Source organism: Puma concolor, chromosome B2 (genome assembly GCF_028749965.1).
Source record: "Puma concolor isolate L17-30 chromosome B2, mPumCon1.1.hap2, whole genome shotgun sequence".
Taxonomy (NCBI): domain Eukaryota; kingdom Metazoa; phylum Chordata; class Mammalia; order Carnivora; family Felidae; genus Puma; species Puma concolor.
This window is the reverse complement of record NC_141671.1, coordinates 6,180,402-6,206,551: the sequence shown is the minus strand read 5'-3', so window position 1 is coordinate 6,206,551 and position 26,150 is coordinate 6,180,402. Positions and strand designations below refer to the sequence as shown.

Sequence of the window (26,150 nt, the reverse complement as noted above, 5' to 3'; positions counted from 1 at the left end):
CTATTGTTAATTCCAAAGTATCTTGTGCTTAGACACTCTTGTACAATGAGGACAGCGACCTCTTCTTTGCATTATCATGTCTTCAGCAACTAAAGCAGCTCTGACAGGTGTATACATTTAATGAATACATGAGCACCCATGAATGAACCCATAGGTGGACTCCAAGGTAGAACATGAATCCTTTATTGTTTTACACAAAACTTAGTTAGAAATGCACATATATTTAATGATTCAATTATACTCTAGATAGAATACAATCCTGAATAGCCCTTTTACAGTCCCCAAATATTGTCATGCTTTCCTCTCTCCAAGATAAATCTACTAATACCAATTGTATGCATATTTCTGAACCAAATGTTCACATAGGAGGCAAAGGACCCTCAGATGAGCAGAGAGCTCCCACCCCATCCATGTGAGCCTGCTGACCTCCCCACCTGGGTCCTAACTGGAGCATTCCTCCCTAATGTGTGAAGCTAGTGATATTTGAAATGGATGAATCTGCCTGTCTGCTACTCAGAGGGGGCTGAGGTGTCCATTCCAAACCCACTGATAAGGAAATTCTCTGATGATAACAGCAGGTCTGACATTGATGAAGCCGCCCCATCTGGTGTGTTTAGGGGAGCAATAATGAAGAAGGGGTGGCAAAATGTGCTTTCCTGGCTCCTGGCCACCACCATATTGTGTTAAGTTTTCTCTCTTCCATTGCTCTGCCATCCCCATCTCAGTGTGACGTGAAAGAGCTGTTCTAGAAATGTTTGGCTGCGTCCAAAAGCTTTCTTTTCCTCTTTTTGACTAAGTCAGGCTATTTCATTTGATAGGGGAAAAAATGCCTTTCCTCTAGATGTACTCAGAAAGTTCTTTTACAGAGGGAAGAGTTTCATATGCAGCTTGTGTCGTATTAACATTCCCTTAGAGGCCAATGTGGTGTCTAATGCAGTTGCTAGACACATTTTAAAAGTCAGCAACATTCTTAAATTACAGCCGATGCTCTGTTCAGTGATCAGCAGATGATCTTCTGTTTCCATTTGGGTACACCGGATGTGTGGTGGCACACTTAGGCACCCAAGTTGGTCTAATGGACTTAATGTACTTCCAGGTGTCTTATTTTCCTATTAAAATGACTTGCAGATTTCACAAAAGAACATACCCATTGTGTCGTTCATATAATTGCTTCTGGATAGCCATAAAACAGTCATAGACTGGTCTAGCTATCTATCCACAACTCCTACAGCCTGATAGTAAATAAGAAATAAACACTTTACACTAATGTGACCATCTGTGTATCTCCTGGTGAAGAAAAAAAAAACCTAGATATATCTTTTTACTCATATGCAAGACTTTGCCTGGTATTAATACATACACAGAAATTTTCTCCTAAATGTGACTGGCAATGTACAGAGCAATTAACTTGCTTCGCATGTAATAGGCACTAAAGTAAACTTGCTAATTTTAGAATCAAAGGGCCTAACTAAGAACTGAGAAATAAACATCCTTGCCACAAACATAAACTAGTTAGTGAGAGATTCTGCGATAGAAACCAGTTGTCCTAACTAATTATTTATTTGTCCACACAACAGCCTGCATCATTTGTTTATTGAATGAACTAGTGAATTAATTAATGTTTTTCTTTAGCTTCATCAGTAGCTCCGGAAATAATAAAAGCCAACCAAAATCTCTAAAAAAAAATGTTAAGACTTCTCTATACGGGTAGCGCTTTTCAGTATAATGATCTATATTCTGCGATTACTTTTGTAGTTCTGATCTAAATCTATAAACAGTATTTTTAGTTTCACCATTATAAAGGTTTGCTTTTCTTATCTTTACAGATAGGCAGATACAGTAATATGTATTTATATCATGTAAACTTTCAATGAGCTACATGATTATTATCTATTTGAGAATTACTCACCCACAGTTAATTTTTAGTTCCAGATTGATAACCACCTGTCACCAAACACTCCTCAGCTGCTACTCTTTAAATGACAGATATGTGCAGATAAGTCGTTTTAACATAGTCGTAAGCAAAATATATTTGTGCCCTACAAGTGATACGTCTTTTATTAATACTGTAACTCTTCCCATAAAAGAGATAAGATATACTCCAAAAGCATACGATAATTAACTTTCCCCTGCCTTTACACTGCCTCTTATTTTCAACAAGGACAATAAGAAACTATGTAACATATCCCATTGGAATATGGTTCTGCTTACAGAGATATATATGACATCTGTTATTGACAACACTGATATGAGAGTGTTTTTCACTCTCTATGTACATTCAAATACTGACTTTCTATTTCAACTACTTTTGACAAATCCAAAAAGCTCAGCTGCAGTGTGTGTCCCCAAATAGATGTACTATTTACGATGGCACAGAGGATCTTGGAAGTAGGATCACATGGCACAGTGGTCAAGTACCTTAGTGGTACGCCAACACCTGGATTATATTCTCAGTTTTCAACCTAACAAGTCTGTTACATTAAGCAATGTTAAGAAATTGCCTCAAATGTAGCAACTGCAAAACGTAGGCAATGTCACCTAAGTGAAAAGATTTTTGCTTCAATGAGATTGATGTGCTTAGGCTATCTAGAACATGGTACTCCAGAATTTAAGCTATTATTTTTGGAATAGTTCATAGATAAATCAACTGCACTTCCTCACAATGGAAGCATTCCATCTGAAATCTCCCCAGCAGATAGTAATCCAGATTCTGGTAAAATACTCCCAATATTAGCAGACTTGCTAAAATTTTCTCTTCTATTACTTGAGCACATTAAGTATAGAAAGTCCACCCTTGTATGGGGTTAACTTCTTCTCACAATCACCTCACCTTTACCTTAGCCCTAAACTACCAGAAAACCTGTATAAATCCAACAAGCAGCCCTTTAAATATTCTAAGTATAGGGGTGCCTGGGTAGCTCAGTTGGTTAAGTGTCTGACTTCAGCTCAGGTCATGATCTCACCATTTGTGAGTTCGAGCCCGGCGTCAGGCTCTGTGCTGACAGCTCGGAGCCTGGAGCCTCCTTCGGATTCTGTGTCTCCCTCTCTCTCTGCTCCTTCCCCTGCTCATCCTCTGTCTCAAAAATAAATAAACATTAAAAAATGTTTTAAATAATAAAAAAGTAAATATTGTAAGCATTTACCCTCCACCCTCCCTAAAATTATCCTTCATGCTAATGCTCCCTTCTATGGACATACAGAGTTAATCAAATTGTTAGCGAGGCTAATCATAACCAACTTTTCAAGTTAAACTGAATGGCATTCGTAAGTTTTCCGTTTACGCACAAAGTATTCGTTTCCATTGAGTAGACAGTATTGGGAACGTGGATTAGCAATAACAGCATTGTGGCCATTATATTTTTCACCCTTTGTTCTGAATGCTACTGTTTTCCCCCCAAAAACAAAAGGAGAAATTGTTAATAGGTCACTTGTACCTTTTTATTATTTGTGCAAACCACCTTTGCATGGACCTGCTTGAAGTCACACAACTCTAAAGACGTGCTGCCTAGATACTTAGCCTGTCTGAATTTTCAAACAATTACAGCTTGTATGTTTTCTGTTTTGCCTCTTTTTCATAATCATGAGCAAGGCTCTTTTCGAGTCTTTTTTTTTTTTAATCTGGTAAGCGGTTTTACATAACAATTTATTTAACCAAACGCACATTTTTTTCACAATGTGTTTTCCCCTCTATATATTGATGGAAATAACACCCACTTTTGGAGATATGGGGAAATGTTTTATAAATTATAAATACAAAATTTCATATAAATATTTTATCTTCATTTTTATAGTATTCTAATTTTCTCCTAATTTTATGTTTGTTGCTCTTACCAACATTGAACAGTGTACCTATTAAATAGTTAATTTTTCTTCTTTTCCTACTATTTCCACTTTAAATTTTTCTTAAGCTATAAATCTTTGAGAATTCTTATGGGAAACCCTGTTAGATACTTGTCTTTATGGTCTATCTTCTCAAAGACATTCAATCGTCTGAGCTTTTATGCAGCATGTCCCTAAAGACAATCCTTTAGATCCATGCTGTTTAATACATTTTTCTCTAAAACACCATAATCTCTGGTTTTCTTTGTTTATCCAGATTTAAAATCTACAATCTTTGTAGTGCACAGAATCTCAGGTCCATTTTCTATTGTGCTGATTTAAGTGGCTCATGGTTACCAATGCCGACCGTGATTTTTCTTTTCTTGAAGAAAATAATAAGCATCTCTTATAAAAATATTAGAGCTATTTCTATTATGCTTAAGTTCTTTTTGTTCCATTTGCTAATAAGAGACTGCTTCAGCTCTTTTTTTCTGATATAGTGCCTGTAACTGACAATTTACAACCAACCACGATGCACAAAATGTTGCATTGCTGCAATTTTCCAAGTATTTTTAAGAATATATGAAATACTCATCTTTCGTTTTGAAGTGGTATACAGTAAGCTTCTATTATCTGCACTAATAGGAACACAATTGAGGGTAATATTAAATACCAGATAAATCCCAGCTTAAGAGTATCTGGAATTCTAAAAAATGCATAATAAGACATAGTCAATCATATATTGCTAATATGTTACTGGATCAAAATTTGAAACTACACACTTTCCTTATCTTGCTCTTAAATTTCCCTCTCTCTTGGGGCACCTGGGTGGCCCAATTGGTTGAGCTTCTGACTTCGGCTCAGGTCACGATCTCACGGTTGATGAGTTCGAGCCCCGTGTCAGGCTCTGTGCTGACAGCTCAGAGCCTGGAGCCTGCTTTGGATTCTGTGTCTCCCTCTCTCTCTGACCCTCCCCCGTTCATGCTCTGTCTGTCTCTGTCTCAAAAATAAATAAACATTAAAAAATATTTAAAAAAAACTCTCTCTCTTAATGCTGGAATTAGACCACCTCTCAGTTCGATAAATTAAAAAAAAAAAAAAAACTAAAAAGACACAACTTTTTCCACAATTTAGAGATTTCAGTTTTGGAATGAAAGAGATGAATATCTCAGCCAAAGAAATAAAAAGTCAAATATTAGGTAATTATCCCAATGCATAGCAAAAGAGACTGGTTACACTTTGCTGGTTTCGTTATATACAAATAATCTTCGTAATCTTCATTATCATTGAGCACCCAGTCTGTATTAGACATCTTGTAATACTCATGGTAACTCTCTAAGTGTATAGTATAATGCTAAGTTTACAGTGAGAAAACTAAGGTTCCGAGAGTGTAAGTAAATTGCCCAAGTACACACAGAGAGTACTGATACTCAATAAGCTGCTGAATGAAGGATTTAAACTAAACTGGAGTTAGTCCAAGCTCGGGGATTAGTGCTATGGATTTCCACGATAAGCTATCGTCCCCTCCATCACTGGAAATTTAGTCTTACACATCTAACTAAGCCGGGCTCATCTCTTTTCTCTGATGGGGCATTTTCTCGTCTTCTCTCTGATACTGGCAGCACAAAACAACGTGTACTGCTCTGTGCCATTCTCTGAAACACCTCTGAGAGATCCTTTAGGGTTTTCACTTGAATGCAAATGATGTTTAAAGATTTACTCTTTTTAGTCTAAGAATGAGAGCAGGCATTTTATGCTCTCTGAAGAAGTCAGATTTATCACATATGCCAGTGTCCTGGGACCTGCTGTCTTGGCTATCAGGAGGCACACCAATTGGCTCCTGCAATCAGTCATGCATTGTGTATGCTCAGCAACCTTCTTACTGTTAGGTCTGCCCATATTTCCCACAGTCTGAAATTTATTCACGTCAGCCTGTACCCTAGCAGCAGATAGTTTGTCTCTTTGATATGTTATTGGCTTCTAGAAGCCTGACAGTTCTCCCTGTGTAGTTTTAATACATACTGATGAGTTTCCTGAACTATTATGTACTCTCAAAAATCCTTACAGTACCCTAAAGGCATTCCACCTTATTCACTAGTTCCCAATATGGGGTCTCTGAGCCACCAGAGATTCATCAAGGTATCAAAAGAATTTGGAGTGCTTTTTTCAAAATTTAAAAGACTTAAGAGAAATTGTACTTTTAGAAAAGATAAAGCTATAGAGGTTCCACACAGCACTGGATTTCTTTGTACTAAGATTATGTTAACTCACTCTGACAATCTGGCTAATTAATGCTTATTGAAATCTCTAGTTAACAATTGTGAATAGCAGTGACTTTTAAATATTAAAAAGGAATCAATTGTTACTTCATATAAGTATTTTTTATTGACAAAATCCTAGATCGTAGAGTCTACAAGGAAAAATTAATTCGATGGTTCCTTAAAGATGACAAGGTTGAGAACTACTGGTTTCATAGTAATGGTAACTATTATATCAGCACGAGATAATAATATAATCATTTACATGATATGTATACTGTAAATCTCTAATGTGTTAAGTATCTTAATGCACTAGTTTTGAAAAACTTGTAACATGACAAATGGATAACACCGCCCCCTTTTTTAAATAGGCAAAATAAGTAAAAACAAACCAACAAAATCCCTGACTTATCCACATTTTCAAAGCTAGCACGCTCTTGTTATTTACTACCTCAAGAGACCTCCGCTCTAAGAAAAGCAACCATATACTTAAGTGTTGACAGTCAAACTGGATGAATTCACCTTAAGAAATTACCCACTTCAAGAATTTACCCAATTAATTTAAATACAATATGTTCTGATAATTTAATAATATGAGCCATGCAGTTACCATTTTCCATTCTGTGCCATGTAAATATTTAGTATAAATGAAGTCAGTACTTTCTGTCCACGTTCAGACACAGTTTCTGCATTTTTTCATTATAGTGAAGAGATGAGCAATATGAAAAACATTTTTCCCTGAGTAGCAACGTGGAAATAGAGCCATCGCCCAGGTGATTCAGAAAGCACCTGAGTCTAAAGGTTGCTAGAAAGTAACAATCCTTGAAAGATTACCAGAATCTTACCTTTCCCCCAAAACAGAGTATATGATCCAGTACTCTCATGTTTATGTATTTGCTTATTAGTGAGTACTCAGCAAATGAAGCATGCTGTTTCTAACTGCTTTCCCTTTAGTCTATATTTATCTGTACTCCCTGGGGTGTTTGTGTACGTACCTTCTTCCCCCTATATCTCATTCTCCAGTAGCTTGCCAAGGGTTATGGAATTTTATGGATACTGTTTTAATCTCGCTCCCCAAACACATTATGATCTATTAAATAATATCCAGGGACCATGTCAGTTTCCCACTGACATGTGAAAATTTCAGAGGATCTCTTTTTTTACATATAATTATTCTTCTATCAGTTTAGCACTGAAGTCTTATGTTAAGTTTTTCTCAAGCTTGCAATCGTCTCCCGAATAACCAACTAATCAGCCTGACAAACAATTCATAATCTGAAAGTAAATTCAAAAGTGCTAATATTTACATAAAAGAATCCCTCTGTCATAGATGGACTTCACATCGAGAGTCTAATAATGGATTTGTCATGCAAATAATTACTTCTTAATTTATGTGTTTCATAACTAGGTTTGCTTTCCCATATTGAATTTTATGAAATCTGGATCCAGTTTGAATAAAATGGGTTAAATCTACCACCAAGGTGATAGGAGAATATTTTACAAACTTCACTGTAAAATAAAGGCTCCCAGGTGATTTTATTAACTTTCAAAGTCCTCCCCCAGGTCAAAGATATCTCGCTGAAAGTCTGGGCTGGTATTGGCTCTGCCTAAACATTCTGCAGCCAAATTTTCAGTGATTTTATCAGCATAATTTAAAAGCATATAGCATAAAAGATGAGATGGGACTTCTGAAAAGGAAATAGTGAAAACTAATCATTCTATACACCCCAAAAAATGCTTTGTGAATAAAAAATAGTTCATCAGAACTGGACAAATGTAGGGAATGAATAAGAGCCTTATAATTAAGCATAGCTATTCCCCCCAAAAAACACTGACACAGGAGGGTCGCATGAAGAACGCAGAGTCTTGCACCCCTCAGTGGGTCTCAGGGAAAAGCTTCTAGCAGTATGGCAGCATCGTGAAGCTTTGGTACAACCAGTGTATCAATTCAGCATGTAGTTGCCAGAAAACTGGTTTTTCCACTTGAAGAAATGATTCTGACACTGACGAGAAAATGAGTAGCACCCTCAGAAGCCAGGTAGACAGTATCGGCAAGAGTGACAACTATTAACTATGACACATTACTGTAACTTACAGTATGGAGAGATCTATAATGCTTCAGTAAATTTAGCCATAGCTTTTCAACTGAACAATAACATCAGTGATATGTGCAATCCAATTCTTTGATCTTTTAGGTAGTTACTATATATCTTAGCAGTAAAGTGCATTGGAAGTAACTCGAAGTCTGTTGACCTCGGACAAGACCTGGTCCTGCCCCCCACTAGGTATGTCACTGTTACCAATGGGCTCCCACTTTCTTATTTTTTAATTTATTAAATTCTGGAATAAGATTTAACTAGGTCATCTCTGTGGTCTTTTCATTCTATGATTCTGTCATCTCTATAACAAATATATATCTATATCTATAAATTGTATCTATAAATTTATATCTATAAATTAATACATATCTATAGATATAAATTTATATCTATAAATTAATCAATGAAATCATCTAATATTTAATACAATTATTTGCAGTTAAGCAAAGTTAAAAAAAGATTTTCTCTTGATGAATGGATACAGAAGATGTGGTAGATATATACTTACATGTGTGTGTATATATATATATGCGCATATATATATATATATATATATACACGCACATATACACACACACACACAATGGAATAATACTCAGCGATGAAATAAATGAAATCTTGCCATTTGAAACAACATGGATGGAACAAGAGTGTATTATGCTAAATATAATAAGTTACTCAGAGAAAGATAAATTTCATATGACTTCATTCATATGTGAACTTTAAGAAACACAACAGATGAACATAAGGGAAGGAAAGGAAAAGTAAAATAAAAACAAAGAGGGAGGCAAACCATAAGAGACTCTTAAATACAGAGAACAAACTGAGGGTTCCTGGAGGGGAAGGGGGCATGGGGAAGGGGGTGATGGGGATTAGGGAAGGCACTTGTTATGATAAGCACCGGGTATCATATGTAAGAGCTGAATCACTGGATTCTACGCCTGAAGCCAAGACTACACTGTATGTCAACTAACTTGAATTTAAATCAAAAAAATAAAAAAAAAATGTTGAAAAAAAAAGATTTTCTCTTTATAGAGGAAAAGCAGATTCCTTTGGAGACTTGGAGGGTCTATGGTATCACAGTCCTTAAATGGGATGAATTTGGGAGATCTCTCTGCTCATGTGTAAGGTATCGTATCACATCCCGCCTGGTTGGCAATAATGTAATCAGTGATATTTAATCAGCACTTTAAGGTCTCACTAGCCAATTAGTAGAAATCAGAACACAGACACTAATAATCCACATTTATTTATTCTTTGCCCTACTGGTTCATGTGTGAAACTCTTAGACTTACAAATCTTCAACCCAAGAAAACATTTCTCCCTGGCCCCTGGGATTTTTCTATCCAAATTCACATCTTTCTAAGTTTCAGCCTGGTGATGTTTGTTTTATTCCTTTCACAGTTCTGCTTAACTCCTTTAATTCCTAGTTTTTATACATCTTGGCATGTTCTACCTCACCTCCTGTCCCTAGTCCACACCACTTTAGGAATGGCACCGAAGATGTGCCTTGACAGCCACTCCAGCACGTCAGTGTCCTAATCACTCCCTCTGCTGTTTGCCAGTTGCCTCCATTTATCAGCTCTTTACATTTGGAATGCCAAACCTGAAACGCAGCAGCAAAAGTTGAGCTGTATTCTCGCGAGATGAAATAGAGGAAAACTGGTAACTCCAGGAAGTGAAACTTGGATCAAACCATCACTGCTTGAGACAAATGCCCTAGAACTGAGTAGGAACAATGATTTATCTTTATCACGGGCACGTAAAACACGAAAGAAAACCAGCTAAGGGGCGCCTAGGTGACTCAGTCGGTTAAGTGCCTGACTTCAGCTCAGGACATGATCTCACGGTTCGTGAGTTTGAGCCCCATGTCGGACTCTGCACTGACATCGTGGAGCCTGGAGTCCACTTCAAGTTCTGGGTCTCCCTCTCTCTCTCTGCCCTTCCCCCGCCCCTGCTCATTTGCTCCCTCCCTCTCTCTCTCTCTCTCTCAAAAATAAATAAACATTAATAAAACGTTAAAAAGAAAATCAGCTAAAAATCCTGAGATTGACAGGGATCTTTGAACCGATCATTGAACACCTCCAAGAATATTGTAAAACAGAGGCTCCTAGCTAATTATGAAAATATTTGCAGGCACATTTACAGGGTCACCATTCCCTCCCTTTTGATACAAGAAGACATGCACCTGAGTCAGTCCTAAAAGGGAGCTGTCACAGGGTTAGCTCATTCATCACTTTCATGGCTGCCAGTCATTTTTTGATTAGCTTTTCTCTGTTGGTAAGATTCTACATTTTGAGTTGTGCCTCCTCAAATTAGAATTTAAAATTCAAATCTTGTGTCTTGCTTTTTTCTTGGGGGAGGTGGGGAACCCCCCCCCCATCAAAATCCTCCACAAAAGACTTTGACTCTGAAATGAATGGTATGCAGAAACAGATTTGATGTAGGCATTTAATTTTACTCTATAGATGGCAAAGAGATAGATAACACCTTTGGAGAAAGCTGTAGTTGCGAGGTTGGATCTCTGATGTGTGGCAAAAACAGTTGCAATAAAGGTGAACTCCTGCCATTTGGGTTTTCTACTGGTGCCAGTAGCAATGGTGGCTGCTTTTCTTCAGATGTGGGACATTTTTCCTAGACCTTTAACCACAAATCAATTTCCTCAGCTCCCCTCCCCATCACTAATGAATTTGGGAGCTACTGAATATACTCCAGTAAGAAACGGCTCTGCTTACATTAGCCTGAGAAGTTCCTGCTGTTTGCCACTAAGAATACTAATCAACCAAAATCATTTGCAGTAGCTAAAAAATAATGAAAACTGTTTAAGTGGAGGAAGAAATGAAGTGTCTGAGCCATTAACAGCAGTTCTCCTATGTTCATAAAACTACCAGAAAAAGAAATTACGAGACTTCTCTAGATAGCACAGTTTCACACTACTTACTACCACAAATCCACAAGTATTCAAGATGAATTTTAAGCACAGAGTAAAATAAATAGCAAAAAAAAAAAGCAAATAATTGAGAATTAAAAACATGAATCCTTTAACAAGGAATTAAAGTTTTGTGATGTTGCTGTTAACTATAACTCATATGTGTGTATATGTATGTATATATATATACATACACACACACACACACACACACACACACACATATATATATATATATATATGAAGTTAAGATTGTCAATACAGCTAAAGAAATGATCTGCAAATCCATGCCTTTGACAACACATTTTTGCATTTTAAAAATTCCTTTTTATGTTCCATTTACTTACCTTAAATCATGCTTTCCAATTAAGTAAACTTTTTAGTATTCTTTACCTTTAATGTCACATAGACAGTTTCACTGACTGTTAATGCAGCCATTCCATTTTAGTATACTACTTGGTTATTACCTCTCTCAAAATATGGTTGACAACAGGAAAAAAATATACATCAGAAAAGATATGAACTTTAAAGAGTGCAGTGGAACTATTAGCTATCCGGAGCTACACATTTTACATTTATTATGCCCTAAGATTATTTTTAGTTAAGCAATAAGACAATAAGGATAAATTGTAGTTAGTTCATGGTCAATAAGCTTTCAAATCTAAGCTGCAACTGTCTCGGATACTTTAAAACTTCTCAGTGAGTGATAGACAAATCTAAGAGTGTGTGAAGGCTGAGGCAGATAGAACTTGCAATATGAAATGCCAGCATTAAAACTGGATAAACAGCCCCAGGAACCTGAGTACAGTTCCCCATGAGTTTGTTGCTCAATACGAGGCTGCATCGGCAAAGAGTAAACTCCATGTTTACAGCCACATGAAGGGTTGATGAGTTGTGAGCTGGACAGTTACCAGAGCCACACAGATCCAAGATATATATGAGTCCGAACAAGCCAGAGTGGAGTCTTCTTTAATACACAGAATACACAATGGAATCAACCAAGAAGCCATGCCTCAGTAATAGGGCTCAACTAGCCCTAGAGTAAAGCTTATTCCAAATCTACCCTACCGGAGATGAAAAACATTCTTGAAAATGACCAAACTGATTCACAAGTAACTTAAGTAACTTCTAAAATAAAAGCCAATGATTTCTAATAGAATACATCGCCTTAGTGTGCTAGTGCTGTGATAACAAAGTACTAGAATGTGGGTGACTTAAACAACTAGAATACATTGTCTTACTTTTCTGGAGTCTGGAAGTCCTAGATCAAGGTGTTGTAAGGCTTGGTTCCAACCAAAGGCTCTGAGGGAGGGATCTGTTCCCTGGAATCTTGCCTAAACTTGTAGATGGTCATCTTCATGCTCACATGATATTCTGTATGTGTGCCTGGATCCGAATCTCCTCCTTTAATAAGAACAAGAGTCATACTGAATTAGGGATCTATTCTACTTCAGCAGGACCTCACCTTAACTTACATAATTACACCTGTAATGACCCTATTCCCAAAGAAGTTCACATTCTGAAGTGCTGGAGGTTAAGACCTCAACATATGAATTTGGGGGAGGAAGGCCCAGAATTCAATCCATAACATACCTCAAACCCTAGCAATCAAATAAGTAAAATAAATAATTTCAGCATCAAAACAAACAAACAAACAAAAATTCCCAGATGAAAAAAAGCAGGAAAATTTGATCCATAAGCAGAAGATACATAAGTCAAAGAAACAGATGCAGAACATGACACATAAAAGAATTGTAGAAAAGCTATTGTAAATGTGCTCCTGGTTTAATATAAAACATCACCTTGAAGAGAAAAGAAATGGAAATTATGTGTACCAAATAGAACCTCTACAATTAAAAAAACAAATAGATTAAATGAAAATTTCACTGGATGAGGTTAATAGCAGATTAGACATGACAGAAGATCAAAATATATAAATACAGCAATAGAAACTATCAAAAATGAACCATAGAGAGACAAACCACACAGTCTAATATATGTATATTGGTGTCCCAGGAGGAAAAGAGAGGTAAAAAGAAAACAGTATTTGAATACATAATGGCTTAAAAAATTAGAAATATGATAAAAACTATGAATCAGCAGATCTAAAGCTCAATAGATCATAATAAAATCATGCTGAAACATATCATGACAAACTTTCTAAAAACTAGTGACAAAAAGTAAAGCTTGAAAGACTGTCCAGCGGACGTGAAGGGGAGTGACATTTGTGCAGAAGACCAAAAATAAGAACAACTACAGACTTTACACCTGCAAACACACAAACCGGAAAGCACTGGGGTGGCATGTTAAAGTCCTAAAAGTAGGGGTGGGAACATCTGATAACGTGGAATTTGATATTCAACAAAAACATCTTTCAAAAATGCAGGGAAAACAGAGGTTTCACAGAAAAATAAAAGTTTAAGAGCTGAGAGAATTTGCTGCCAGAAAACCTGGATTAGAGACATTGAAGAAACTTCTTGAGGCAGAGGAAGTACGGCATCAGAGGCAGAGGAATTACATGAGGAAATAAAGAGCTCCAGAAATGGTAAAAATAAAAATACATATAAAATACTTTTTCCTTATTTTAATTTCTCTAAAATATAACCAAGGGTCTAAAAGCATAATAACAACTATTAAGGGCACTGTATATACATAAAAGTAAAATGTATGCCAAAAATAAGACAAAGGATGGGGGGCAGAACCACAATATTGTAAGGTCCTTATATTATATGAGAAGTGGTGTTATGTTATTTGTAGGCAGACTATGATAAGTTGGAGATATAAATGCTAGAGACACCACTAAAAGTAGAAACACAGAGGCACAGCTAATAAGCCAACATTGGTGATAAGGCAGAATACAAAAAAAATAAAATAGTTAAAATAAGAGGAAAACAGAAAAATGGAACAAAGAACAGATGGGTAATCATGAAACAAACAGCAAAGCAATACACATAATAGCAACCATATTGACAATAAAATTAAATATAAATATTTAAAACTCCAATACAAAGGCAGAGTAGGTTAGATTGATTTTTTAAAGGTTGTCTGCAACATGTTTTAAATATAAAGACACATACACTAAAGTAAAATTTTGAGAAAAGCTGTAATGTGCAAACAATAAATATAACAAAGGTGAAGTAACAATATATTAGGCAAAGAATACTTTAGAACTAGGGCTTTTAGGGGCACCTGGGTGGCTCAGTTGGTTGAGCGTCCGACTTCAGCTCAGCTCAAGATCTCACGGTTTGTGAGTTCGAGCCCCATGTCGGGCTCTGTGCTGACAGCTCAGAGCCTGGAGCCTGCTTCAGATTCTGTGTCTCTCTCTCTGTCTGCCCCTCCACTGCTCATGCTGGCTCTTTCTCTCTCTCTCTCTCTCTCTCTCTCTCAAAAATAAACATAAAATTTAAAAAAAAAAGAACTAGAGCTTTTAACAGGGTTAACTTGTTAGAAGACATAACAATCTTAATGGTGCAAGTTGTGTTTAACAGTCGAGCTTCAAAGTAATGAAACAAAAACTGATAGAAATGACTAAAGAAATAAACAAATCCACAATTATAATTGAAGACTTCAACACTTCTCAGTAATAGTAGAAAAAGCAGGCAGAAAATCGGTAAGAAAATAGAGACCCAAATAATATCAAACACATTTGTCAACAGACATTTGTGAAATCATGCCCATAATAATAGCAATTATATATTTTTTCAAGTATACATAGAATATTTACTAAAAATTTCTAAAGTTAAAGGTAAAATGAATTATACATTGAACCCCAGAAATTAGAAAGGAACAATAACATGAAATAAGTAGAGGAGAAAAATATATTATATATAATTATTTTATATAAAATAATATAGTAATATATAATTGATATAAAATAAAAAAATTATATAAGATTTAGGAAACAATTGGTTTGATAAAGAGCACCTCTTCAAAATGCCCTCAATTTAAAGGGATTAGCATAAGCAAGAGAAAATAAAGTCAAATAAGGAAAGAATAAACAAAAAGAATGAGTTAATAACTTAATGATACTATATATAGACAACGCTACAGACTCCGCTAAAACACTACTAGAACTGATCAATGATTTCAGGATACAAAATCAATGTACAGAAATCTGTTGCACCAATAAGGAAGCAGTAGAAAGAGAATTGAAGAAAACAATCTCATTCATAATTGCAACAAAAATAATAAGATACCTAGGAATAAATTTAATCAAGGAGGTAAAAGACCTCTACTCTGAAAACTATAAAACAGATGAAAGAAATTGAAGATGACACCAAAAACTGGAAAGACATTCCATGCTCAAGGATTGGAAGAACGTTGTCTGTCTATACTATCCAAAACAATCTAAACACTTAATGCAATCCCTACCAAAATGCCAACTGCATTTTTCACAGAACTAGAACAAACAATCCTAAAATTTTTATGGAACCACAAAAGACCCTGAATAGCTAAAGCAATCTTGAAAAAGAAAAGCAAAGCTGGAGGCATCACAATTCTGGACTTCAAGTTATGTTATAAAGTTGTAGTAAACAAAATAGTATGGTACTGACACAAAAGTAGACACACAGATCAAAATCAATCAGTCTTCAACAAAGCAGGAAAGAATATCCAAAGGGAAAAAGACAGTCTCTTCAACAAATGGTGTGGGAAAAATTGGATAGTTACATGCAAAAGAATAAAACTGACTACTTTTTTTCACCATATACAAAAATAAATTCAAAATGGATTAAAAACCTAAATGTGAGACATGAAACCATAAAAATCCTAGAAGAGAACACAGGCAGTAATTTCTTTTTAGCCATAGCAACATTTTTCTAGATATGTCTCCTGAGGCAAAGGAAAGAAAAGCAACAATAAACTATTGGGACTACATCAAAATAAAAAGCCCTGCACAGCGAAGGAAACAATCAGCAAAAATAAAAGGGAACCTACAGAATGGGTGAAGATATTTGCAAATGACATATCTGATAAAGTGTTAGTATCCAAAATAAATAAATAACATATAAAACTCGACACTCAAAAAAACAAAAACCCAATTAAAAAATGGGCAGAAAACATTAAGCGACATCTCTCTACAGATGGCCAACAGACACATGAGAAGATGCTCATCATCACTTATGATCAAAGAACTAAAAGCACTAAGTATTTACCCAAAGAATACAAAAACACTAATTCAAAGGGATACATGCACCCCTATGTCAACAGCAGCATTATTTAAAATGGCCAAATTAAGGAAGCAGCCCAAGGGTCCATCAATACATGAGTGGATAAAGAAGATGTGGAGATACATATATACACATACATACACACACAATGGAATATCAGTCAGCCATAAAAAAGAATGCAATCTTGCCATTTTCAATGACATAGATGGAGCTAGCGAGCACAATGCTCAGTGAAATAGGACAGTCAGAGAAAGACAAATATTATATGATTTTAGTCATATATGAAATTTAAGAAACAAAACAAATGAGTAAAGGGGAAAAAAGAGAGAGACAAACCAAGAAACAGACCCTTAGCTCTAGAGAGCAAACTGATGGTTACCAGAAGGGAGGTGGGTGGGGGAATGGAGGAAACAGATGATGGGGATTAAGGAGAGCACCTGTTGTGATGAGCACTGGGTTATGTATGGAAGTATTGAATTACTCTATTGTATATCTGATACTAATATAGCACTGTGTTAACTAACTGGAATTAAAATAAAAACTTTTAAAAAATAAATTATATGAAAAAAGAATATTTCCTCAATTTTACATACTCCTCTTTGAAAATGTGGATGAATTGGATATATGTAAGAAAGACATAAATAACCAAAATTTACTTTAAAACAACCATAAAAAGGAAGTGTGCTAAATAATGTTATCAAAGAATAGCACCAGACCTACATAATTTCACAGCTGATAATTTTCAGACTTTCAGATACCATGTATTTCCAGTGTTATTTAAACTACTCAGTAGTAGAGGGGGGAAATATTTTCATGGAAAAATAAGCATGGAAATGTAGACAAGGAAATTCTGGAAATGAAGAAGAAGGAAGAACAAGGCTTGGAAAGCATGAAAATACTTCCACAAAACTATATTAATTTAGTGTTACACTAGCAGGGCAACAGGTAAGGACATCAGCAAAACAAAAGAGAGAACCCAAACTCAAAGATATAGGAAATCCAGTATACAATAAACATGGCATTTCAAAATCAGTGGGAAAAATAGATTATTTAAATGCATGATTTGGGTAGGATCCTAGTCATTTAGAAGAAAAACGAAGCCAGATTTGTATGTTTATGCCTTATACAAAGTCAATCCCAAACTCTAGTGGAAAATTTATGGTGAAAAATATCATGAACAAAGTTCAAAAAATGAATGACTTTCTTGGAGAAGGTTTTCCAATTTCTTTCAATTCCAATGCTCTGTACATGAAAAATATCCAGCAAACTGATGGACTGTCATAGGATATGCACAGATAGAGACATTAACACATAACTGTACAGAAAGCTATGGCAATTCATCATAATTTAAATTGTGACCTAGCAATACCAATTCTGAAATTTATCTTCAGAGATAACCTTACCAGTGGCAAAAGTATTTAATTACAGCATTTAAATAGGAAAAAGATGAGAAACAATTAAATTTCATAGAGAATTATATCAATATAATATAAACACTGGAATACTAAAGCAAATAAACTTCACTGTAGAAAATTTGTGTGTGTGTGTATGTGTGTTTGTGTGCGTGTATGTGTGTATACACACCATGGACATACCATATACCTATACATGAACACACGTCATATCATACCATAATTTTGTATTATTTTTATAATACAAGGAAGTATAAAGTCAAATGATTCAAATTAGTGTTCTCTTATTCTGGAATATAGATTACGAACAAGGGGGAATTCATCCAAATTCTGTTTACTCACAGTAATGCAAAATATACACTTTAGATTTTTAAAGAGGTTGGGTCTCACATCTTGAAAGACAAATTTGTTTGAAGGTCAAATTCTTTCAACTTTTGTAAGCACATATAATATATTCTGTAAGCATATATTTCGTGACTATTTTATCTACTGAAGATCATTAGCCATGAAATTAAAGTCCATGTATTTTCTCTAGGAAGTTAAGCATGTAGAAAAGCTTCCATATTTCTTATATGTCATTAAATGATTCAAATCCAGCAGATAGCATTTCCCTTTTTAAGAAAAATTAAAGTATGTGGAATACTCATTGCTATATTTAAAAATCTAGAGATGTTTGTTTATCATGTTTTTGACAAGCCACAAAATGAAATTCCTCAGGGCTCTCTCAACAGCAAAAACTGGGAAGACTGAAAATAAAACTGACCACAGAGGTCTATGCTAATCTCCATCCCAGAAGGATCATGTATCAAAATACATGAAGTTCCCAAAAATCTGTGTTTATTTCAGTTCAGCTGTATATATTAAATTAGAATAAAATTGTCCCACTTTGCTGAGAATCAATTGAAAGTGAACTGAAGCCTGAATAATAACTACTCTTTTTTAAAAAAATATTAAGAATTAATTCTATACAATTTGTGTCAATGATAAAAATAAACTTTAGGGAACCTTCCATTAATGATATAGGATAGGTGAAATTTTGAGGATCATAAACTCTAATCCTCAAACTTTGGCCAAATCAATATAAGTGGGACACAGATTTGTTTAAATAACACAGGTAACTATTTAAAATCCCTTCTACTAAACTATTTTTTATTTCAACATTGATGGTCCAACATGACAACTCATAAAAGAAAATGGAAGCCAATATCATCATGCTTAAATGTTCTTTCATAATTACATTTTGCCCACATTTTCTTTTGATAATATCAAAGAGTAGTTCAAGAATCTTACTTTTTAAAATGTAAATACTAAATATTTTTCTGAGGTTTTTAAAAACCTATGGTGGCCTTCATAAGCACAAAAACAAGAAAAAAATAATTAATGATTCTTAACCACAAAAGCATCTATTTATCTAGTATAATAGCTTTTAGGCCAAAAGTGAACCACAGGAATGAGTATTGCTTTCAGGGGAAATGGTTTCAGGAACTTATTACAGCTTTCTGTCTTCTACTATAATCAGGGAAAGGGCATTTGGTTAATCAAATTTATTTTGGTGTTCAGAAATTATCTAAGTACATAAGACATGTCACATGAGCTCTGACTTTTACAATAAGAGACAATGACATGATTAAATGCAACGCCTCCCTGGGGAAAGTGATTGGGGAATCCGTGATTATAAGCTTCAGAGTAATTTGCATGTAAAATCCCAGGAACTAGTAGACGTGCTTGATACACTTAGGAAACTGGCTTCTTATGTTTAGGGGATTAAGTATCTGGAGGAGCAAGAAGGGATTTCTGTTATCAGTCAGGGTCTTGCCAGAGATAGAAGCTAGTGCGATCACTTTAACAAAGAGAATTTAATACTAACATTTCTCAGCTAGGTATCAGAGAACAGAAAACGTACCACTCCTGCTACTACTACTAATAATAACAATTAAAGACACTGAGAAATCACAAAAGTAGTCACTGTATGATGAAGCTATAACCCAAAGGGGTAAGGGGATGAATGGGGGAGTGGAGCAGAGGAACTAGGACTCATACCTCTGGGGCAGAGATGCTGTCTATTAATTATCTGGTACCTCAGGAGATGGGGTCTGGGTCCCATGGAGCTGGGACCCAGACCTCTAAGGAGCTTCAACCATCTGGTACTGGCCTCTCTCAGGGGGTACATGGAGGCTTGTTCCAGAAGGTAAAACACCCACAACCTGAAATCAACTACCATTGCTTGGATAAACTTCCACTGCCAACGTAAAGAACCACTGATGTGATACAATGACATGCAAAGGAAGAAAACAGGAAGTAAGAAGTATCCTTTTGTCAATCAAGTAGTTTCGTGGTCTGTATCGTCAGAGCTTAACTGGAGACCAACCAATGAAAGAAAGAAAGAAAGAAAGAAAGAAAGAAAGAAAGAAAGAAAGAAAGAAAGAAAGAGAAAGAAAAAGAAAGAAAGAAAAAGAAAGGAAGGAAGGAAGAAAGGAAGGAAGAAAGAGAAAGAAAGAAAAAGAAAGAAAGAGAAAGGAAGGAAGGAAGGAAGGAAGGAAGGAAGGAAGGAAGGAAGGAAGGAAGGAAGGAAGGAAGATGTGGCTTGGGGAAGACCAGCCCCAGAATCATAAAACAAAACAGAGAAGAGCAGATTTGGAGCTGAGAGACAAAAGTACAATACTGGCAGAGCTCACCCATTTGACAATTCAGTACTATACCTGCCCTCGTACAAATTGTTGAATGTCCATTCAACAACAAAAACATATACTTGGGCTTTTACATTCTCACCCTCTTCCCAAAACAAGGAGGTGGAAAATCCCAATAGCTCTTGGGCATAGAATTACTCTTCAAATTTAATCACGGTCCAACTTTTGTAGAAAATAATAAGGGGGGAGAAGAAGAAATGAAGTCAATTTCCCAGTGGTTTGTGGTTTCCAGTTCCTATTTTCCTTATCAATTTCCAGTCTTTGTTAATCATCAGATAATACATATCTGTTCTTGATTTTGTTTTGTTTTGTTCTGTTTTGCAGACTTGCCTTACTACAGAGTCATTTTTAATTTTTTTTTCAACGTTTTTTTATTTATTTTTGGGACAGAGAGAGACAGAGCATGAACGGGGGAGGGCCAGAGAGAGAGGGAGACACAGAATCAGAAACAGGCTCCAGGCTCTGAGCCATCAGCCCAGAGCCTGACGCGGGGCTCGAACTCACGGACCGCGAGATCGTGACCTGGCTGAAGTCGGACGCTTAACCGACTGCGCCACCCAGGCGCCCCACAGAGTCATTTTTAAATGTTCCTTGGATACTTGAAAGAAGTTATACTCTCTACAAGGTTCCTTTTTGCATGCATATATATGTATGTTGACATACACACACACACACACACACACACACACACACACACACACCAATATATACATACACATTGTATATGAGAGTATATCTGTATGTTGTATATCTATGTACATTTTATATCTATTTATGGCTAATTCCATAAAATATGAACATATAATCAAGTAGATGTGTATGCATTTCATTTAATATATCGATTTATACCACTTATACCCTCTACACATTCATTTGTTCCTTGCCTGGGCTGAGAGATACAACTTAAATTATTCTAATACAATTGTCTATTTCTGCTGTAACCATCCTGTAGTAACACACGAATTCAAACTTCTGGTCAGATGTTAAGACTAGTGGTACCGTATCAATGGGTATAAAAAGGTTCGCATCTCACATAATGAGGCACTCTTGGGAGAGCAGGGCAGGATCCCAAGCAGGCCCAAAAATGACTTCAAAGGCAGGAAACCAGCTTGTTTTTTAACGTGGTTAGGGGCTGGGGCTGGGGTGTGGGTTCCTATAGACATGAGCTGGGGCTTGCCTGCAGTGAGTTTTCCACTAGCACTGAAGGAGAGGGCACCAGGCTTTCTGATCAGTGTGCCTAGATTTGGGACAGAAGGGGAAAGGGAAATGACGGACTTGAGACCTCTTGGGAGTCACATATCAAAAACAGAGTCAGATTTTATTAAGATTTTTTATTGACTGTCCTATCATTTTGGCAATAATATTTTGATGCTGTGTTATTTGTTGTACGAAGACACGGGACAATCAGATTTTCAGTTTGGGCTGTATTCTTCATTCATTTAGAAGTGCCTCTCTAGTTCACTATTCATTTTGCTGATCCCTCACATCCATTCAAACTGGCTTTGTGTTAATCTGATTTCTGCTTCTTTTTTGTTTCTCTGGATTGCTTTTTTTTTCTCTCATACTTGAAATCTGGCATTTTGGAACCATATTGATTTAGAGTTTATAAGGCTGTTTAATGGAGTGTGAAATCTGACCGAATCTAATTTTTTTTGTAGTTAAATTTATGTATATAATATCAAAGCATTTTTTACTTTATACTTTGCTTTCTGTTTTAAAGAAAGATTTCTAGGGCCGCCTGGGTGGCTCAGTTGGTTAAGCAGCCGACTTGGGCTTGGGTCATGATCTCACGGTTCGTGGGTTCAAGCCCCACTTCGGGCTCTGCGCTGACAGCTCAGAGCCTGGAGCTTGCTTCGGATTCTGTGCCTCCCTCTCTCTCTCTGCCCCTCCCCACTTTCACTTTTTCTCTCTCTCATAATAAATAAATAAACTTAAAATTAAAAAAAAGGGGCGCCTGGGTGGCGCAGTCGGTTGAGCGTCCGACTTCAGCCAGGTCACGATCTCGCGGTCCGGGAGTTCGAGCCCCGCGTCAGGCTCTGGGCTGATGGCTCGGAGCCTGGAGCCTGTTTCCGATTCTGTGTCTCCCTCTCTCTTTGCCCCTCCCCCGTTCATGCTCTGTCTCTCTCTGTCACAAAAATAAATAAACGTTGAAAAAAAAAAATTTAAAAAAAAAAAAGATAATTAGGGACACCTGGGTGGCTCAGTCGGTTAAGGGTCTGCCTTAGGCTCAGGTCATGATCTCACGGTTGGTGGGTTCAAGCCCCGCTTCCAGCTCTGCGCTGACAGCTCAGAGCCTGGAGCCTACTTCAGATTCTGTGTCTCCCTCTCTTTCTGTCCCTCCCCCATTCATGCTCTGTCTCTCTCTCAAAAATAAAAAAATAAACATTAGAAAATTTTTTAAATAAATAAAGATGTCTACATGGTGTGGTGTGTTTTGTTTTGTGGGTTTTGTGGGGTTTTTTCCTAATAGTAATTTGAAAGCATATATATGGCCTAGCTTTTCTAATTTACCTTTAGAAATTATGAAAGTAGAAGTGCATTCACTTTCACTTTTTCACCTGGGAAACTTAAAATGCACTGTTTCTTATACTTAGTAAAGAAAGAATTTAGCATGCTCAAACCTTCTGGCACCTGTCTAACCTCTTACCCATGTGATTTTCGTAAGGTTGTGTTTTAATATTAAAGTAATTGTATACACACTTAGATTTATCCTCTGACCATCTCTACAGCTGCGTGGCATTGACACTTCAAAACCGATGCACACATCTTTTTATTTTTGTTTTGAGTCAGGTATCAACCGTCTGAATGTGTCATCGAAATCTTTAAATGAGAAAGTTATAATGAATGATGTATCCATGGAGAATGCTTACTTTATTGCCTTAAAACTGGATACTAAATCTGTCATAGGTCCTGTTTTCTCAGGCCCTCTTTTCTCCTTTTCTCTCGGATGGCTGTTACATTTGTCTGGCAAAATATTGGAGTTAAATGAAACTGTATAAATTACAGAGCCATTCTGATTTTTCACTCTTTTATGAGTGATATGTATTTGCCTAGACCCTCATAGGATCTTCATCTTGGAAGTTCAATAACTTTACTGCTATGTTCCCTTATTTATCAGTTTATGCCAATTTTGAAAATTCAGATATTCCTAGACTTACAAAATAATGTTTATTGATACTTTTGCATTTCTCCTATGATACATGTTTTTAGAAATGATACATTAAACCCTCCCAACTTACACATAATTTTTACCTTATAAATTTAATCTGAAACTCAAAAAATTTTCTATTATAAAATGGGATTTATCTTCAAGAACTTCTATTGTTTTATGCCAAATTAGACTTACATAAATAAACATTTACCCTTATCCCCTTGATTAAATTTAAAAATATGATTGTTTAGCATACTATTGTTGTATACAACTGAATTGCCTAAGGAAATTTTTGTTTCATATAGTTTAGACAACTAAGCAATTACTCTGTTCATTGCTCTTTATTATTTTTTGCATATCAATGCTTCCATTAGGAGCATTTTATTTTTATCTGATCACCACCTGTTATTTATAATTGGTGCTTTCAGCTGATATTTGAAAATCTTTGTTTCATGTTTATTTTTATGAAAGCTTTATTTTTAAAATATTTTTAAAAATATTTATTCATTTTTGAGAGACAGAGACAGAGAGAGAATGTGAGTGGGGGAGGGGGAGACAGCAAGGGAGACACAGAATCTGAAGCAGACTCCAGGCTCTGAGCTGTCCCTATACAGACCGACACAGGGCTCGAACTCACAAGCCCTGAGAAAATGACCTGAGCCCATGTCAGTCGCTCAACCGACAGAGCCTCCTAGGAGCCCCTGTGACAGCTTTATTAAGTTCTGATTCACATACCTTAACATTCACCCAGTTAAAATGCACAATTGAGTAAGGTTTATATTCCTAGGGTTGGGCCGTGATGACCAGTATGAAATGTAGCATTACTTCATCATCCCCCAAAGAAATGCCATGCCCATCAGTCCTCACTTCACACCCTCCTTTTTCCACAGTGCATGATAAACACTAATCTATTTCATCCTCTGTGATGTGCCTATCCTGACATTTCCTGTAAATGGAATGACACATTATGGCCATTTGTATCTAGCTTTTTTCACTTTGCATAATGGTTTTAAGACTCAATCTTTCATGCTAGGGCATCTATATGAGCACTTCATTTCTTTTTATGAAAAATATTCCATTTTACTTAACTATTCTTTAGTTGGTGGACATTTGGGTTGTTAGCACTTTTTGACTGCTATTAATTACGCTGCTATGAGCATCTGAGTTCAATTTTTTTAGACACACCCTTTCAATTCTCTTGGACATATGGTGAAGAGTGCAATTACAGAGTCATACAGTAAGTCTTTGTTGAATTTTTGAGGAAGTAACAAACTGATTCCCAAAGTGATTCCATCATTTTATGGTTGTTCTAATGTATGACGATGGTTCAATTTCTCTACATTCTCACCAATACCTGTTAATGTCTATCTTTTTTAATTTTAGCTATCCTAGTGTATGTAAAAATTATTTCATTGTAGTTTTTACTAAGTTTTACATTTTAATTCCAGTATAGTTAAAATACAGTGTTATATCAGTTTCAGTTGGACAACAGTGATTTGTACAGCACCTGGTGCTCATCACAAGTGCACTCTTCAATCTCCATCACCTATTTCACCCACCCCCACCATCTCCTTCTGGTAACCATGAGTGTGTTCTCTGTAGTTGAGTCTGTTTCTTGGTTTGTCTCTCTCTCTCTCTCTCTTTTTACTTTGTTCATTTCTTTTGTTTCTTAAGTTCCACATATGGGTGAAATCACATGGTATTTGTCTTTCTCTAATTTATTTCACTTAGCATTATACTCTCTAGCTCCATCCATGTCATTGCAAATGGTAAAATTTCATTCTTTTTTATGGGTGAATAATATCCTATATATACACACACACACACACACACACACACACACACACATATATATATTATATAATTATATATGTGTCAATATATTATATGTAGTTATATATAAAATATATTATATATTTATATATATATGATATATATGATATACATCATATATATACAATATATATCATATATATATATATATACACATATACCATCCCCTTGAATTGGTGGTTTTGCTCCATATTGTTTTCCACAGTGGCTGCACCAGTTTGCTTCCCACCAAAAGTGCACGAGGTTTCCTTATCTTCCACATTCTCACCAACACTTGTTGTTTCTTTGTGGTTTTGATTTTAGCCATTCTAACAGTTGTGAAGTGATATCTCATTGTAATTTTGATTTGTGTTTCCCTGATGATGAATAATGTTGAGCATCTTTTCATGTATCTGTTGGCCATCTGTAGGTCTTCTTTGAAGAAGTGTCTGTTCATGTCTTATGCCCATTTTTAATTGGGCTATTTGTTTTTTGGGTGTTAAGTTCTATCTTAGAAAAATGTTGCTATTGTCAAAGCCAAAGAAATTACTGCCTGTGTTGTCTTCTAGGATTTTTATGATTTCAGGCCTCACATTTAGGTCTTTAATCAGTTTTGAATTTATTTTTATGTATGATGAAAGTGTTCAGTTTCATTTTTTTGCATGTTGCTGTCCAGTTTTCCCAACACCCTTTGTTGAAGAGATTGTCTTTTTCCCATTGGATATTCTTTCCTGTTTTGTAAAAAACTAATTGACCACACAATTATGGGTTTACTTATGGGATTTCTATTCTGTTCCATTGATCTGTGTGCCTAT

The 26,150-nt window shown here is 35.8% G+C and overlaps 1 long non-coding RNA gene across 2 annotated transcripts in view; it reads right to left on the bottom strand.

Moving 5' to 3' along the window:
• Positions 1 to 26,150, bottom strand: part of LOC147580694 (uncharacterized) — a 442,720-nt gene that overhangs the window by 157,300 nt on the left and 259,270 nt on the right. For both annotated transcript variants that reach the window (XR_015250754.1, XR_015250753.1), the window contains exon 3: positions 12,347 to 12,509. This is a non-coding gene — a long non-coding RNA (uncharacterized LOC147580694). The remainder of the gene's footprint in view (positions 1 to 12,346; positions 12,510 to 26,150) is intronic.